The 19,930-nt window shown below is 36.3% G+C and overlaps 1 protein-coding gene across 3 annotated transcripts in view; it reads left to right on the top strand.

The window, feature by feature from the left end:
• Nucleotides 1-12,882: 12,882 nt before the first annotated feature.
• ddr1 (discoidin domain receptor tyrosine kinase 1) overlaps nucleotides 12,883-19,930 on the top strand; it is a 29,725-nt gene continuing 22,677 nt past the window's right edge. For all 3 annotated transcript variants that reach the window (XM_059567697.1, XM_059567698.1, XM_059567696.1), the window contains exon 1: nucleotides 12,883-13,234. The gene's annotated coding sequence lies outside the window, so the exon portion shown is untranslated. The remainder of the gene's footprint in view (nucleotides 13,235-19,930) is intronic.

Below are 19,930 nucleotides of genomic sequence, written 5' to 3'. Positions count from 1 at the left end.
GCCCATCATATAGAGCACAATCTCCCCATTCTAATTTTTATTTTTTTTGCTGGTTTTGTCTATTTTTAAGCCTCTCTGTACCTTCCCTGCTTTTCATATCAGAAATGTATCAAAATGTTTGGAAAACTTGTACCTCCTGCATGCAGCCTTTTCCCTTTTTGAGAGGGCAGAAGGAATGTCTGTACAACCAGTGATTGTGCAATTAGTGTTACTAAATAAATATCAATCATCGATCTCAAAGCAGTGATGCCAAAGGTCAGGTGAGGTCAAAGGTCACTGCTTTGACCTCCAACAGTGAGTTGCCCATGTGAATGTATTTTATCCTCAATCTCAGTACCATAAATCTCTGCATGCAGGGCAGAACCAGCCGTGTTTGAGGAATCGAGATCAAGGCCAGGGACAGGCTGTTGACTTCAGAAGATTGTTCTGATAAAAAGCACTTTTTAAAGCAAGCAGCAGCAACCAGCAGTCTTTTATTGTTGAATACTTTAATTTCTGAGCAGATATATACAATTATTATACAGGCAATGAAGGTGTTGTTTAGTGTTGCGGTGGGAGTGATGTTCTATGCAAAGTTTACAGACCGGAAAGAAGTGTTCCAGTTATAGAAGTGGGATTGTGTAACGCACATTACACATGCACACTAACACAAGCCACTTGAAGATTTTATGTTGTTTTGGACTAAAAAGTGCATTTGTTTGAGAGTGGGTTGGTTTTGAAGAACTCAAGTTTGTGCACTTTTGCTATAGGACTCTGGTAACAGTGATGATGTGCAGAGATACCGATACAAGGGTGCTGGTTTCCTGCTTTTCAGCCTTCTGTCCTGCAGCCCTTGTGTAGGGACTTCATGTGGGTGTGTCTTTGTTTGTGTGGGTGTGATATTGTGTGGATCATTCTTTCTTTATAAAAATGTTATTATACAGAACCAGCCCTCTGCAATAAATATGTTCCCCTGACTCTTTTCTCATTATTATTTTTGCACAAGAGGACACAGCTACTAATGTCTTTACAAACAGTATGTCAGAATGTAAATGATATATTGTAATTAAAAGTATAATGTAGGCATAAATAAATGAAAGCTAACATTTACACTGGAAATGTATACCTTGACATTTTAATTAAAGAGCAAATTAACATCTAATAAACCAATCACAAAAGTGTTTCACCTTTTTTCACAATACAAACTTAAGAGCTTGGTTATAAAACTTAGCATTTACTGTAAAAATTAATTTCAAATAAACTATTAAGAGATACATTGTGCCTAATAATATTTGCATTTATGTAAGTAGTTTGCTATACTGTTCTAAAGAGCTCACTGAGTTACAAGCTGTCAGAATTTATTTTTATTTTTGGCCGTGTAAATAACAGCAACTGCACTGAATGGCATATTTTTGCTCAGTTTAGGCCTCTCATTATAAATAAGGTATTTTTGTCCTTCACAAGTGTGTGCTCTATATTCTCACTGTATCATGAGCCATAAAAGCCTGGTATCAGATATGATACTCAACAAAAACATATGCAAACACTTATTTATTTTAGATTTTGTGTGAAGTTATGGTTAAAAAAATAAGAAAACTTAAAAATGTTTCTATATATAAATTAATAAGTCCAGCATTACAGAGTTAAAATCACTTTGAAAACTCAACGCAGTTATAAATTATGTCTGTTTACCATTTGTTTACATAGAAATACATTTAAAAAGGTGCAATGGAACACAAAAATATGTTCTGCATGAACCAGTTTAAAACAGTTGGAAAAGCAAGTGGTTACCTCATTTGTCTGAGAGAATGCGGTTTCTAAGAATCTGTTATCAAGGTAAAGAGTAGCTGCTTTAAAGAAGCTAAATTTAAGATTTAACAATTTTGCTCGTTACATAATTCCCAAGCTTCCAATCAGTGTTTTTTCATAGTCTTAATTACTATTATTGTAACATATGGAAAATAGTAATCATAAAGAATGAGTAGGTGTGTCCACACTTCTGACTGGTACTAATTATGAGCTTTACAGCAACACACTTAGGACATAAAACCTTTGAAAATCACTGGCGATGAGATCACATGGCACTGCAGCCCATCACATCACTAATCATCATTTCCCGGCAGTAAACACTGCAGCATTATCGAGACAATGAAGCATTCCTGTCTAATTTGAATATTGCCCCACAATCAGGAAATCAAGTCATGTAAAATCCTTCATGTGGACTACATTATAATCCATTTCTAATTAAACGGGGAATACTTTTAAACATGCTTGTGGTTTTGAGTGTGACTTGGATATGTTACAGTGCCTAACAAGAATAATTTGCTCATAATGACCAAGACAAATAATCTTCCCCTCTGAAAAAATGGTAAAACACAACTCACTAATTTCCTGTATATTGTGTAAAACAATTCGCCTGTTTGTAACCACCGACAGCTCTGTGCTAGTCTCATATTTCACTCAACCGTGACCTCATAAATTATCCAAATGAAATTCTGTGGTCTTTAACAGGAGTCATTGGTCATGCTTGTGCTGTCCATATGTGTTGCATTAGTGTAGAGCAGCCTGCTTTTCACATGACGTACATAACCAGTCTGCAACACCCACTTATCGACAAAGAGTGAATTAATTAGTCCTATTAAACCAGTCTGGCTTTAAACATTATAATCAAGGTTCTGGTATTGACGGAGACAAAGGCTGAATTTTTATCAGTGTGAATAATGTTAAACACACCATCGGTCACGCAGGGGTTAATCAGAAACCAGACACAGCTCTAATCTGATTGGTGTAAATTTGCTTGTTTAGACATCTGGTGATTTTGGCAGACTCTGTTAGCCATATACCATTTGTCACATGAAAGGATTTCCCAGTTAGGATGTCTGGTTGAGTAATGTCTTCAACAGTAAAATGAAAAATGCAGCTTGTATATAACCCTGAATGATAAATGGAAGTTGTGTGCTTCAGTATCTGAAGAAAATGCTGAAGTGGGATTTGGTCTTCTCTTCTTCGAGGAAACTGATAACACTGGCACACCAAGGAATGCCATTGGTCTCGTAGCTCCACAATATTTATGGTTGCAGTGATATTTGACCACATAATGAATTCTTTTACAGACATGAGAATAGAATTTTAAAAGCGTTATTGAAGTTTTCTGTTTGTGGATAATATAAGGTTTATTAACTTGCCTGAAGAGGCTTTTATGTTCTACAACTTAATACATAAATCTATAAAAGAGTCATAATATGGAAGTCTGTTTCTGCCTAAGTAAAACAGAGAATTGTGAGATTGTGTAATGATAGTCACAATTGCAGGACAAAAACCTGTCATATTTGCAAACAAATAATAAAAGAATGAAATGATATGACACAATTATTACAAAAATTACAAGAATCTTGTAATTGGCAATGTGAAGTTACTATTGTGAAAAATAAAGTTGCATTTACAAGACGACACAATTTTAAAATATAAGGCACATCTTGCATAAAGAATTTTTATGTTCACTTGTATAATAATAAATTCACAGAGCAATATAAAGTCCCAATTCTGAAAAACAGAAATAAAGTCGCAATTTTAAGATATGTTACAATTACAAGGTCACAATTTATAGTCACAATTTTGAAAAATTAAAAAAACTTTTGTGGCCTAGTGGTTAGAGAGTTTGACTCCTAACCCTAGGGTTGTGGGTTCGAATCTCAGGCCGGTAATAACATGACTTAGGTGCCCTTGAGCAAGGCATCGAACCCCAAAACTGCTCCCTGGGCGCCGCAGCATAAATGGCTGCCCACTGCTCCGGGTGTGTGTTCACTGCTCTGTGTGTGTGCACTTTGGATGGGTTGAATGCAGAGCATGAATTCTGAGTATGGGTCATCACCATACTTGGCTGAATTTCACGTCACTTTTTCACTTTCAATTGTCTTATTTAAAATTAACTTTTATTTTTCATATTTGTGACTTAACACCGTAAAATATCCAACTTGCGAAAACTTTCTTAATTACAAATGTAAGAAAGTAGCTTGTAACAAATAATTTTTGGTAGGTGTCAGTTTATTGTTCATCAGTTAATTTGTGTGACCTGAATAAGAATACTCGTAAAAGTTGGTTTGTTTACCATACTTAGATACTCAATTTGCTAACAACATGTCCAAATGTTCACCCAACTTTCTAAATTGAGTCACCTGAACAAACAACATTACACTGAACAATATTGTGCAAGTTCCCTAGCATGCATTGCAGTCTGAAAACATTTTATGGTGATTATTAAAAATAAAATATTAGCATTGTTTTGCTTTCTTAATTTATGCTGCTGCTGCCATTGTCACTGTCAGTTAGCTTTGATAATCATATGTTGAGGTATATGTGCATCTCATTGCAACTTCTGAATTTGATACATTTATCTTTGTTTGTCTTTAGTTTTTAAGAGGCAGACACTTCCCATATTTTAAGTTTTAAAAATGCAAGAGGATTGCTAAACAGGATTAGTATTGCTAAATGCTAAATAATCTTTAGTTAATGTGACCGTTCTTTTTAAATTCAGTAGACTGCTTTTCATTCATTATATGAATTAAAATTTTTAAGTTCTCAGTAGCTAGTTGAGTTCACTAAACAAGTCGAGGTCAGCTTTTTTTACAGTGAAAAAATTATGTTGCAATTGTAAGATTTAAGTCATTATTGAGAGAAAAAAGTTGCAATTGCGAGCTATAAGTCATATTGAGAGTTATTAAGTCTAAATTACAAGAAATAATATTCCATAACCTTTGTCTTTAACATTTACTTTGCAGTGGAAACAGACCTTTCTATGTCTTGAATAGGATTTAGTGAATTAGCCTTCCAGTTTATAAACTGACCACATGATTGAAGAGCTCTATTAAGAGGACCTTACTCAGCTACATAAACACATTTTGTTCATGATTTTGAGTCTAAAAATGATTTATAGTGTTTATTGTATATATTTGGATAGAAGTTTCCCCTACATTTATTTCAGTGCGTTCAGTGTAATTTATGAGCAGACACTTGTTTCTAGTGCTGGTGATCGCATTTAAGTGTAGCCTATTAGGTGTCCTGCCTTCTGCCCAAATCTAAACTCTGCTTTCAGTACGGCAAGCCAGAGAGGTCAAACAATGCAGGCACACAATAGTACTGACATAATTAATTATCATCAAACGGTATTATGACATATCGAAGCACAACCGTAAGCCACCTATTATGAAATAGAATAAACTCATATAGCCTAAAAACAGTGTATAAAACACATCACAGAGATTTTACAGATCCACTGAGCTATGTTGTGCATTGTCGTCACTTTTTAACACTCTAAATTGTTTTCCACATGTGTGTATGTGTGTTTTGGGTGGTGCGACTGTTTGCCGCTCACCATGTTTGTTAGAGTCTATTTGTCAATAGGTATTTTTAGCTTGGGCTCTCACTGCATTGCAATGGCACTCATACCCAAAATCCCAGCAACCCCCCACTCACTCTCACTGTGAAGTCACATAGAGCAGGAACAGACAGGAAGAGAGCGAGCGGGACAGTTGTGTCATCACACACACAGTCAATGCAGAATTAGACCCTCCCTGCTCTTGTTTCCATGGAGACGGTTTGAAATAACCCCCTATGATGGGCTGTTATAAAGGCGGACCTACCTGATCACCACACCCTGACTCAACCATCATTACCATTGTTAAGCACTCATACGCTCAGCGCAAAGACAGAAAATAACAGTCATTTGAGGAGAATCAAATTCTGTCTGATGTGGGAGGGAGAAAGGGAGGGAAAGAGACAGATTGAAAGAGAGAACCCATAATTAGGAAACACAATGAGTGTCAAACAAAGGAACTAATGAATTAGACCACAGACTTCCACAAATAAATGACAAACATGTTTATTCACAGATGGAAAAGAATGAGAGGCTGTAGTCACAGCATGAACTCCAGCAACTTTGCAAAAGGAGACACCCAAATACCAGATATCTCTCCCTCTTCAGGCTCTCTTCACTTTTCTTTCTTCATGTTAAAAGAATCAGAATGGAGTGAGCTGACTGATTGAAGAGCCTGTGGGTGGAGCCTTAAGGGATTGCTGACCCAAAAATTTAATTCCTATCATCATCTATACACCTAGCTGTGGAACATGATTTTTTTATAAATCATGAACAAAATCATACAAGTGGCTCAAATGACCCATTTTAGTATATTCCAAGATGCCTGACATTATGTGACATCTTTTAGTAACTATAATATTTATTATTATTATTTTTTTAATTAGCGTAACTACTAATGTTTTTGTAATTTTCTTTTGTGCTTGAAATGTAGTTATATTTGTATTTTATTCCAGTTTTAGTGAATTTTGATACTTATTTCATTTAGTTGCCTAAGTAACATTTCTAATTTTGTTTCCAGTTTCTAAGTTTAAAATAGATTTTATTTCAATTACCAATAATTATTCTAATAGTTGTGGTTTTACGTTTAGTTACCACCAATAATAACTCAAGATTCGCCGATAATTTGAGTGAATTTTCCTTGTGAACTGAATCGATCCGATTCATAAGCAAATCATTCAGGCATGCAAACTGAATCAAAGATTCATTGAAGGTATCTCACTCAAAACAATCATTTAATCTCATGAATGCACCATTTAGAGATAGGCCAGATTTTAAAATTTTCGTCCATTTGTAGCATTTATTTGTGATTGATTTATCTCCTTCCCTAATACAATTTCTTATTTGTATTTATTGTATATTCTACTTTACTCTTATGAAATCATAAATCACTTCGGAATACCCTGTAGTTGTGAAAGTTGCTTTATAAATACATTTAGTTTTGATTAAACTTGATCTAAAAATACTTACATTTTTATCTGTTCCTCAAATATTTTATATTGAAAACTTGAGACTTTTATGGTGACTTTGTGTCCTTTTCTGAAAGTTCATCTTTGATGTATGGCGCTACATGACACAGAGAGGCCAGAACATTCTTCAGAATGTCTTCTTTCATGTTCCACAGAAGAAAGAAAGTCATACAGGTTTGGTGAATAAACAATGACATCATTTTAATTTGGGGGTGAACTTTCTGCAAATCCTGAGTCTTGGAGTATATAATGTAAGCGGTCAGCAGAGCGAAAACATCTAACCACATGACACAAAAACACAGACAGACACAAACACAATTACCGTCTGCTAAAGAACACCTGCGGTCACACTAACCCATCTGTTTTAATCTTTCAAAGAGATTTTCCTTAGAAAGAGAAAACAGAAAACAATGTAAAAAAAATCTAAAATCAGACACAACATAACTATTTATTAATTAATTAATATTCAGGCCCACAAAAGAAAGATATATAGATTCTCAATTGGGGTAAACATGATAAATGACTATGCGAATACATCTTAGAAAACTACACAACATAGAAAAGAACAGGCTCAACAAATAATAAGTGGGATTACTGTTCAGGAAATGACTATGGGTCTGGAAATAACCTCATCGCACTGAAGCTAAGCCTCTTTTCCAGCAGTTGTGCTTCTCTGCTGTCTGTTTCTGATTGAAAGGATGGTTATGCAGAAGCCGGTCAGCATGATTTGACAGACTTTAGATCCATGAAAGCACTGAAGCAGACTCAAACAGAACATCCTCCAGCTATGTGAGGTGACTGATATCAGTGATGAAGCAGCAGAGGTTGTGCCTGGTGCAGTTTTACTTCCCAGTACCCCCTAAAAAAAGAGAGATTCAGAGAACTGACACCCTTCTGACCCCCACCCAGACTCCCACCCGCGGCTGCAACCTGACCCTGTGACCTCTGACACCTTCACCTTTCGGAAAAGCTTCAAGGGAGTAACCTAAAATGGTCAGTATCTTCAAATGTGCAAACTAATATGTTTAACACAGAATAGGTAAATGCTAACCATAATCAATGCAATATAAAAGCCTAAAGAAACTCAATGCCATTGTTGATGACACAAATTAAGAGATCGTTCACACCTTATATGTTCTTGGGTCAAATTGCTTTTTACAAAATTTTTTTTATTGTTGGTCTGGGTAAACCAGCTCTAGATGGAACTCTTTGACCTTTGCAATTCACCTCACTGTTGTTTTTAGCATCTTGCACCATGATCAGTATGTTCAATGGTTTTAATTTTGTATTTTATTACTTAATATTTAGCATTTGAATTTTGGGAAACTTTTATTTCACTCTTTTTGAGTGCATAATTTATTAATAATTAATCTTTTTATTTAACAGTATTTCAGAAAAAAAATATGTGTCTGAAACATTAGACATTAGAATTTTTTTCATAATAACATTATAAATATATTTTTGAATAATTATAATATTTATTTGTAAATATTTAAATGAATAATAATAGTGTTATAATTGGTAAAAATAATTATAATTAATAATAATAACAGTTTTTGCTGTCAAACAATTGATCATTATTAATCGCTTCCAAAATATTTTTTTTTACATATGTATATGCACTGTATTTATTTATTATGTATATATATAAATACACACAAATAAAGTATATATTTAGAAAATATTTACATGTATATACATTTATATTAATATATTTTATATTATATGTAAATACATTTAATATATTTATCTTAAATATATATGTGTTTGTATTTAAATATACATTACAATTAGTAGACGCTTTTATCCAAAGTGACTTACAGTGCATTCAGGCTATACATTTCTTACCTAACATGTGTTCCCTGGGAATCGAACCCACAACCTTTCACACTGCTAATGCAATGCTCTACCACTGAGCCACAGGAACACAGTACATAGTGCTTTGAGTCATTATGATTAAAACAAGTGCTTATATTTTGAAGTAAGAAGTGACATTTCATCAGGGTATGTATACTTTAAATACTATATGTATTTAGTATTTATTTATATATTATACTTTATGTATACTTTAAACATGGATCTGTGTACATCATCCTTCATCCAACTTTTAAAAACATGTCTGACTTGCATACAGTGTCTAATATTTCATCAGTAATGTGATGTGATGATAACATAACACCAGGAGGAATCTCCCTCTGTCACTGTCATTGTCTTTCGACATCACACACACATGCAAACAGGACAAAGTCAAAAGCCTTACATTCCTTTGAGCCTCAGACACCAAATGTGACTGATCTCATTTCATAAAATACACACACACATACACACACCCTCCTTCCATACTGCCTCCCTGGATCATCCATGTCTTTTTACGCTCTTATGACACTTTAGAGAAGCTCTCTAACCTCTGGGCCCCTGAGACAACCAGCCATTATGAAACAGGACACCGGAGAGGACAGAACAGAGAGTGTCCTACTATTCTTCAAGTGTGTGTGTGTGAAGGTGGGGGAGGATTTATGTGTGTGACATTGGTAACTGAGGTAGCGGGAGGGATCCATAGCGAGTAAGGGGGAGAGATGGATAGATTATGTGCTTTGGTAAGGGAATGAGTGGAATGCCAGTTTGTGACGCTTCCCCACATTCTGCAAGCCTGACATTGTGAGAGTGATCAAGTCGCTCTGCCCCTCAACAGCTGTGTGTGTGTTGATGGGGAGGGGTGCATACATGTGGACTCATGGGTGTACATATGATCTGTGCTTTCTCACTTTAATCAGCATTTAATTACATAAATCGTATAGATGACACCGTTGAAAGTGAACTGTTAAAATATGGAATGCTTTATGTATGCAAACTATTATGTTGGTATTCATGCGCATCTCTCTTTCTCTCTCATCATTGACCTTGTACATTTATGCAACTTGGCAGCTTTTTCAAGTAATTTATGGCATTTAATTTCACTACTTGACCATAAACTGCATTTGTACCTTTCTGTTTTGCCTGTCCATGTGTCTAGAACAAATGCTAATTATTTATGGTACACCGTGTTCCAAATTATAATGCAAGTGACATATCAATAGGATTTCGGTACAATAAAGAGTCCGATTTTTGTTCGAGTTGTTTTTCATATCATTTCAGGTAACTGTATCAATCTCAGACTGGTTCGGTCAATAGTTTGCCAGGTCTTCTTAGGTAAATAGAAAACCTACTTAAAGAGGTTGTTCCACATTATTAAGAAAGTTACAGTTCTCATGAAATATGGTGAGGAAGAAAGATCTTTCTGAAAATGAAAAGTATGAAACAATCCAATGTCTTGCAAAAGGCATCAAAACAAAAAATATTTAGCAAAAAGCATATAGAGATTATTGAACCGTCACAAGATTTGTGAGTGATTTAGAGCACATAAGATCTTGGTCAGATGAAGATTTATTAAGGAAAGTTTCTGTCAAACAAATGAACTGTATTGTAATGGCAGCTGTAAAAAAGCCACTGCTGAGCAGCCGACAGGTGTTTGAAGCTCCTGGACTCTCAAGATCCTCTCCATGCACACTGGCAGTTGTGTGTAAAGACGCATTTCAGTCACTGCTAACCAACATTCACATTTTGTGAAACTGTTATTGTTCGCTGATTCTACATGCCTTACATAACCTCAGCTTTTCCATTTCATTAAAATGTATTAAAATGTCATGCATTACTGGCTTCTCAGGGGGGTAAAACTCTTTAACTATCAGGCTCTTTCAAGTGTGTCTCGCTTCCCTGACTTTCTCTTTTTCACTCTAACCAGCTTCACTTTTCACTCAGATTAGATTTACCTCCTTTTCCTTTCAGCCACACTTCACTCTTCCCTCTCCATCCTTCACAGTGAATTCCACACAGGATCAGGCCTGTTTAGCTGACTCAAACAGAGAAAGAGAGAAAGAGAGAAAGAGAGAAAGAGAGGGGAGGGTGGAAATTTAGCTGTGGAAGAGCTCTGTTGAAAAAAAAAGTAATTCAACAAGCGTAACACAGAGGACCTTTTTTCAGGAAGAGAAGGAATCAGAGAGTGAGACAAAGCTAGTCCAAGTAGTGGAAACCAAAGAAACAATGTGCAAAGGTCATTGCAACATTACAGGGGGATTGCAGATTACAAGAGCAAAACATAAAACTAGGGTAGCTGGGGAGAGGTAAAAAAAAGGAGGAAGTGTAAAACAGAGAGAGGGAAGTGGGAAAAAGAAGAAGGAGTGGAAGAAGTAATCAGGTTAAATCACAAGTTAAGCCTTTGGAGGAGGCATTCCATTTTCTAACTCAGTCGAAAAGTTATAGTTCCTGTCTTTTCTTCTGGCACCCTGGTAAACTGAGATCTGTTCATGGGATGTACCCTCAGCTTTATTGCACTGTGGTGAAATACCCTTCACAGTATTGATTTTCATTATAAAACCCGAAGATTAGTTGAATCACTTGGAACATAAAATTCAACATTGAAACCTCTCCCAACTTTTTTAACTACAGAAGAGCACCCAATGAACCAGTCAGTAATTTAAAGTCATGATGTAATGGAAACAGCGACAGATCATTTCTTTGTATTGTAATTTGAATCCAAGGAAAATGATAGGAAAAGTCTGACATATGTCACCACAGAAAAGTCTGTCATTTCATTGAAGAGTGACATTTTGGTTAAAAATGACAAAAAAAGTAGTAAAATATAACAAAAAAATAAAATAAAAATAAAAAGATATGCATGCATGAAGTGTTAAAAATAAAACAATTAAGATGCATTTAGAAACATTAGGTGAAAACATCTTTTTTTTTTAAATAAAAATAAACATGCATTAATAAAATACATTTAACATGCATTTAGAAATGAAATAGGGTGATTTTTTTAATGGCGACTTTACTAAGCAAAGTGTGAGGAAAGAATAAAACAACCAGTGGATTTAGGTCAAAATCTTGAACCATTAAAACTGTGTGTGAGTTAAAGTTAATCATATTCAAAGTCGAACCATGTCGTGCACAATTGTTCTTTCAGCGCGAACAGGACAAAAGAACAAGCTGCTTTCAAAATAATGTTTGAACTGGAACTCCTTCAATTCTTCTGTTTCTCTTTAAACACATTATCTCCTTAAACAAACTTTTGTTACAGTTTTAAACCCGATGTTAAATGATATCTCTCACTGTTTTTCTCAAATATGCTTCACTTCTCTGTGCAAATTCTTTCCATGCCATAAAAAGCAATACCTTCACACGTGCTCATGCTCATACACGATGCCTGCGGTCAGTAGGCTTTGAGAAACAATATTGACTTGGTAGGCTGCTGTTTCTCTTTGTCCACCATCTATCTCAGTGTTACTAAATGACTGCCAACAAGTTTCCAATTCCCATCTCCTTCCAGTGGATGGGCAAGTAGCAACACATAGCTGTGGAATAGCTTTTTCACTCACTCACCACCCTTCTCTAGCCTTCTTATTTACCTTTAATATCATTTTTCACTGAGATTAAAGCACCACACCCGTTCATTCTCCTTTATTTGTACATCTGCAGAATCTAGTGTCTGAACCTTTAAATATAACGACGTTTCTTTTACTTTTCCTCCTTGTTGCCTCTGAGCTCAGGCTTTAATCTGTTAACACTCTCTCTTTACTCTCTTGCCTCAGGACATAATGGTATATTGCTGTAGTTTTAATCTGTAATAATGCCATCTTTTAACACTACAAAGGCTTGTTTATTGACGCTAACATCAAACTCTGAAGGGAAAAAGCCAACCATGTTTAGTTATTAGAAATGTAGCGAGTACTATATTTACGGCGGACACCGGAAAGGGTTAACAAAGTATATCCTGTTGTTTCCTTACCAGCAATATTAAATTTCATATTCCCAAAATCTCTCCGTCACTGTAACACTTTTTAAGCCTCTCAGAGGTAAGCGCTGAGTATCATTTACAGCGGAGCAGCCAGGTCACGGGTTCCTTGCTTTACTCGCTCCGGATTGGTCAATTGCCTCATTAAATATTCAAAGAAGCACCTGATTGAGCGCTGCCATTGGACGCAGCTAGTGCAGTTATGTAAATGAGCACCTGGTCGTGTTTGCAAGCCCTGAGGGGAAGAGGAAGAAGTCTAAAAGCTAAGCGCTTATGAGCGCGCGGAGAGAGAAGCACTGATTGAGAAATAAATAAGTACGGCAGAGTCGGATCTTACAGAATATTCCTCCTTACAAACCTTTCCGAGCGCGGGACGTACAGCTTGCCTCCTTTTAGAAACTTTTTGCCTCTGCTTTCTTGACTCGGTTTATTTATTGGTGCTTTTGTGGCTTTAAGCACAAACTCCTAAGACTGTGCCAGACTATATTTACCTAGTATATAAACAACCTGCCAAACTGAACAACTCGGATTAAACGGATCAGGCGACACATTTGGAAACGTTTTCGAGGTCTGACAGACTTCTAGGTAAGTGATAAGAAAATAAATTAAAATGACATATAAGTGTAGTTTGTTTATGGTCAGCAAACTGTCAGACGTTACTTTTACTATGTCGTTTTTAGCAAATGCACTGTAGATATTCGGACTCCGATTGTCCGTGTTGTTTCGACCACCGCGTGGAAACGCATTTGGCTTTCCATTAACCTCCTAACGTTAGTTGTTTTAGACCGTGCTCAAATGTGTTAACTCGTTGCGCGAGTGAACTTAACTGTCTCGTGCGTGGCGTCCAATAGTCTCGGTGCGCGTGTGTGTGTGTGTGTGTGTGTGTGTGTGTGTGTGTGTGTGTGTGAGGAGTTTGGACGTCTGCCACGGTACCGGGAATGTGCTCGGTCTGGTGTGGAGTCGTGCTTTTGTTTTTTTTTGTGAAGTTGTAATTCACACTCGCTCGGCGACTTGAAATGGTTCCTAGTTATGGTTATGATACCTGGAACCAGGGTTCAGTGGGAACATTTATTAGAGCAATACTGTGAAATGACTTGAAAACTGCTGTGGGTCATTCTGGTGGGATATTTACCCACCTGTGGCCCCGGCATTACGCGTAAGTTAGTATTTATGGGCTACTGCAATCTTGCTGTAAACTGTTATTGCAGAGCAGTCTCAAAAGCACGCTAGACTGACGAGTCATGGTGTTAAACCTGTAAGAGTTATGCAGAATACTTATCAGACCTTATCCACTGATTTACTATTTCTCTTGGTGTATTAAATAATTTACAGCTTTTAAATGATGGTTTACCACGTTAACCGATTCAATGATAATTGTTGAGCACATGTGTTTTTACTTCTTGAATGGAGAAATTACATAAACAATGTACACTTTTTAATCAGATATTATCTTTCAGAGGAACAAATCGAATTAAAACTGATATAGACTGACTGCTATCACTAAACGTGTATAAATGAAACTAATAAAGTCTGCACTTATGTTGTTTACAGCTCCATGTAAATTCATCAACTCAAACTGTTCAAAGTGAAAGGTACATTTTGGTCCCAGATGTTACTAGTAGGATTAAATGGGTAAAATATTAGTAGTTTTCCAAAGTCCAAAATCATGGTGATTTGTAAGTATTTTAAATTTTGCCAAATTTGTGTCTAAATCGAATTTGTACCAATTCATTTTGTATGTTATGTATAGCTCTCCACTGATAGTTAGGTAAGAGGTGGACCTCCATGTTTACCTTTTTCAAGAAAATTTATATTTCCAGACAAATGTGTATGAAATTCCACCTCTTGAAGTAAAGTTTTGTTATGAGATCTAGTTGGGTTGTTGTGACCCTTCTGTGGCAGAAATGATCTCAGACCACCGCAAGACCCTGTGGATGGATCGGTGTCAAGAGAGAAACTTCAAACTGGTTTCAAAGCACCTAAATCACCAATCATACAAAAAATGGACACACAAGTGGACTTTTGCATTAAAAAGGAGAGTTAATTTTCTGAAAAAGCAGAGAAGGAACATTACCATGGTAACCATAGTAATACAGCTATGGTATTTCATTCAGACGATGTCAGATTATTCCCATCTAATTTTCATTCTAGTAAATATATTATAAAGATAGTATTTTATGGGGTTTATAAGTATTTCAGCAGGTTTTTGTGTCTTCTGAACAGGCAATAGAAAATGCAGTGTATGTGCAAAAGCAATGAAGAGATGCTAATGAATGCACCATGAAGCTGAAAATTCACCCTCCCCCCTTTTCTATCTTCTTTTTCTCCTCTCTCTCTCTGCTTAAAAGGGGTTTCGGAGGCTTGTGAATAAAGACACAATGAATTAAAAGTGCACTGGATTGTGCTGTGTCACCGAGGGAGGGGACCAAATGCAAAGAGGGGTACAGAGGAATGTCTGTGCGTCTGTGCAAACAGACATGCCTGACATCAACAAACCTCTCTGAGGAGGTCGGAAGCATTGATCTGTGCAGTGAGGGTTTTATTTTATTTTTTTTGCATATCATTCTTGATATGAGTGTCTCTGTGTGTGTGTTTAAGCTCACAATGAATAGTTTTTCATGCATCTCTTAAATCGTTTTGCCTCCACACTTATATGTGTGTAAACAGCAAGGTAATCTCTGACTAGCATGTGGTGGGTAATGATAGAGGGATTGAAAAAGAAACGCATGGCATAGCGAGTGTAAATGTCCTTTCAGTTGGAACTAACATCACACGGTCTTATTACATCTATTAAATTCTTTTGACACACCCTATACTTCTCTTTTTCTCTCTCTCATGCTCTCATTTTTTCCCCTTCTGTCCACATACTTTCAATACTGTGATTTATCTTCCTGAGTAATCTGTTTTACTTCATATCACATTCTGTTCACCTTCTGTCTTCCATCACTGTTTGTCTTCATGCTGTCCTGTCTTGATGTTGAGGTAGCTGTAAATCATTTATCCATCCATCCATCCATCCATCTTTTCATCTATCAGTTACATGTCTCTGTCTTCTATCTATCTTCAGTCTCTCTTGTCAGCTTCTATAGAGTGCTGCGGGTGTTTGTGTGTATACATTTATTAAGGTCATAGAGGTTAAATGGTCTATATATAACCGGAAGAAGTTTGTAGTTTGAACGGTGAGGAAACAACTCATTAGCATGTCCTCTAGGTATATTTGCAGGTGTAAAAACCTGAATGTAATATGAAAATGTGTTTGAACAGGTAGGACAGTTTTGATTTGCATATGGCTAACAAACACATATATATATATGCTTTTTTTCACAACTGCTGCCAGGCTTGCTTATTTATTTCTCCGGTATTAACACATGGCTTCAAGCAAACATAGCTTTTGAAACTTGTTTGTGAAAACAGGAGCATTCAACATCAAAGCTGCAGCTTCAGTTAGTGTTTTTTTTTTACCTGAATCAAGACTGCCAAACACTCTAGAGGAAAACAAGTAATCCTTTAGACATCAGACAGATATTGCACCTACACTTCTGTATGCACTGAGGACTTCTTTCTGCTTTTGTGATATGTGAATGCATCAAATCAGTCAAATCAAATCATCAACAGTCAAGATACATCTTTTGCAATCTAATGCTAAGCTTCTGAAGGACATTTTGCACTCCGGTTAGTGTTTTTTTTGGGGGGCATAAAACACTGCTTTGACCTGTTCTCTCTATTTTCTTTTTTTTCTAGGGCCTGAGCACCAATGGTGCAAGGACCCTCTTGGAATTGTTCTGTTTATTATTATTTTTGGCTCGTCTACTTTTTGAAAATGCCATCCTTTCTTGCCTTTTCACCCATTTTGAATGACTAATAACCCTCAATCTAAAGACTGTACTCATCTTTTATTCTCTTTTTCGTTGTACTTCAAAGTGCTCAAACTCAGTTGCAAAAAAGAGTAATATCACACTTCTCTCTGTTTTTACTGATTGTAGAACCTGCCTACATGTATGTCGATGGGCTGTTTTGTTCATCTCAGAGCTCTTTTTACTATGACAAAGCTACATTTACAATCATAAAGTGATGCAGACCGAGGATGATTTTTATGGGTGGTATTTCACAACACAAGACTGCAGCTTATTTTCTACCAACAATACAGTTTAACCAGTCTCTTTGTTGAGAAGCAATATGCTGTTAATAGTTTCGGTCCACTGAAAAATATTTGGTCCAAGCACCAATAAAAGGAACTCTGTTTTCAGCCAAAATGGTTTTGGAGGGTTGACCGAAACATTTAGTGATCCCACTATGATGAGTTTGATTTTGTCAGCTTTCTGCAGTTAAACATATCAATAGCCTGGATGCACATCTCACCAATGGTTTGCCAGTTGCCAATGGTTACTGTCGTTTTTGCCTTGATGACATATCTGAAAGACGGCTAAGAGAAGATCGTTAATCAAGCTTTTACATTATTTTCTCCCTGTTGATTGGATTATTCCAGGTCTGCACCCCTTTTATTTCAGTCGAAAGTCCATTTGGATCAATTAAGGTGTTTAAATGAAGGTCATCAATGTGATAACTAATGGATGGTTTGGGTGCATGTACTGTATAGTTACTGCTGCCATTTATCTTACCTTTCTATGTAAATTATGTTTGCATATTTTAAATAATCTTTGGGAATTATACATGTGGATTTGAAATAATGTCACTTGGAGATGAATTAATGAAGATGAAATAATAAAGGCAGAGTTGCAGTGGTGGAGAGATGCTGCTGGAAAAGTTGTCCCAGGAATGAGGTAAAGCCTCATTGTCCTTGTATGACTAGATGAGATGGACATGTTTCTCCCAAACTTTAATGTAAAAGAGGTCAGATTCAATTCATAGAACATTTCAGACTTAATGGTGCATGTTCTGCCATTTCATGGAATATCTGACCTCACAGTTGACTTTTCTTGATAATTGGGAGGTCAACACAGTTACAAGAAAACACATTTCTTGTTTTATTAGCTCAAATTAACTTCTCTGGATATCAGTGCATGGGAAAGTGGATTTGGTCAGCTATGAGTATTTTTGATACAGTGAAGAGGTGAATCTGGCAAGTGCAGAAATGTGCCTGGCGGGTCAAGGCCATATAATGTCTGCTGGGTGAGGTTTTTATGTAGATAAGGCTTTAAATAACAGCTGCTTTAATAATTTTGCCCATCCCGGATAATTCCAGGAAAATGTTCTCATCTCGTAAAGTGACTAAACCTTCCTGTCATTTTTGTTCTCTCTCATGCTCATTTCTCTGTTGCTTGCTCTTTCATTTGTCCTCTCTCTGACTCTTTTCCTGTTCATTAAGTAATTCAGATTTCCTCTTCCTGTCAGCCGCAAATTCAGAGGCTAATGGTCTTGGCTGGACTGCCAAAGGAACAGCTCATATGTGCAACTGATTTAGTGTGGGGACTGACTCACACCTGAGTCATGATTTAACATGACCATTCATTCTTCAAAACACTGCTGCTGTTGGAGAGCCAACTTCAGAGGTGATGTGTTTCAGAGATTGTGTGGTCGGTCTCTTGGAGATAAAGAATATAAGTCACTTGGGCACTGAGGAAATTCCATTTTATCTGATGTTTAAAGGGAAACATCAAAACAATAGAGCTGAGGATACTGAGTCTCCTCAGTATGAGCATTACTCACTGATTCTTTCTCATGCCAGCGTGAGAACACATTGATTCAGTCATTCTTCCCAGATTTGGATGGAGTGGTTGGAAAGTTTTCTACTGCCTGGCGGAGTCAGCGGGACTCGCATATTCACAATCAGCACTGTAATTTAAACAGTTTGGAGACTATTTTACTCAATCAGTGTTGTATAACAACACTATGACATTGTTATGGTGATGAAATGAAAGCAATGGCATACTCTGTATGATTTATTGAAAATTAAAAAGAAGATTTGTAAGAGATGGCCTAGCAGTTATAGCACTCAGGCCATGTTGAACTGTGGTCCACGTACAGGAGATCCAGGTTTGAATCCAAATCCCTTTCCTCCTTTCTCCCTGAAAATTTCCTCTTTTCTCTATCATCTTTGTCTGTTAAAAGTGGCAAATAACAAAAAAAAAATTAGCTAGTTATTTTTGTATAATTTCTATAAAATAATAGTTGACATTTGACACTTTTTTTTGTACGGTGGCCTAGTAGTGCACAACAAAATAAAAATAAGAAATGTGTAACTATCTTCTATAGCCTCTAAAGAGCAGTACTAGATGAAAAAAAAACATGATATTTAGGCAAAATAAGAAAAACTCTTCATTCTGTTCAAAAGTTTTCACCCCCAGTTCATAATGGATGGTTTTTCCTTCTGGAGCATCGAGCGTTTGAACCTTCTGTAATAGCTGCATGCGAGTCCCTCAGTTGTCCTCAGTGTGAAAAGATAGATCTTGAAGTCAATAGGTCATTGTTGGAAAGGGTTTAAATACAAAAAAATACTGGAAAACCAAAGAATTTCTGGGTCCTGAAGGAATGTTCTGAAGAGCAGCAGGCAGTTTAACTGTTCAGGACAAACAAGTAACTCATAAACGGGTATCACAAAAAAAAGAAACCCAACAACAAAAACGCAGCTTTGGATCCTTCAGGTAACAACACCGTATTAAGAATCAAGGGGATCATTTTTATATATTCAACTTATTTTTCTCTTGTGGACTACATGCAAACATCTTTTGTGAAATATCTTATACGGGTTATTACTAAATAAACAATAACATGCATTTTGTATGATTATTGGTAAAATAATTAACATTTTGCAGATTCTGAAAGGGGGGTGTAAACTTTTGACCAACTATATAAGGCTATATTTGCTAACAGCTTGTGTCAGTGCTAACAATCTCTTGGCATAAAAAAAAAAGCTACTGTCAAGATTTACAAAAGAAGAATTGAAAAGTTTGTGCTAAAAAGACGTGGACATATAGTAATTTTTCTTCGGCTGACCTTATTGCGTATGCAATTGTAGGAGTTTCCCTTTCAGGCACAAAATATGTATGGGAGAAGAGTGTTTAAATGAATCACACAAGGTGATTTACCAAGGTTTGCACTGCAGTGGTCAATTTACTGGTATTTATGCCATTTATTTGCTACCCCAAAAAAGGATGTTTTAAACCAGATGGTGATTTGCACTGCTCTTCGTAGATTGTGTTGGTCATTATGTATATGATCCAGATGCGTCGATGTTCTTTGATGTGCACACTGACTGTATAGATCAGCCACAAAACTTCCACCCACATTGGTGCTTTTATGCTTTTAGTTTTTTTAATTACT

The sequence above is a fragment of the Carassius carassius genome, chromosome 15, assembly GCF_963082965.1.
Source record: "Carassius carassius chromosome 15, fCarCar2.1, whole genome shotgun sequence".
NCBI lineage: Eukaryota > Metazoa > Chordata > Actinopteri > Cypriniformes > Cyprinidae > Carassius > Carassius carassius.
Note: the sequence above shows the minus strand (reverse complement) of the source record. Positions and strands in the feature narration are given on the sequence as shown.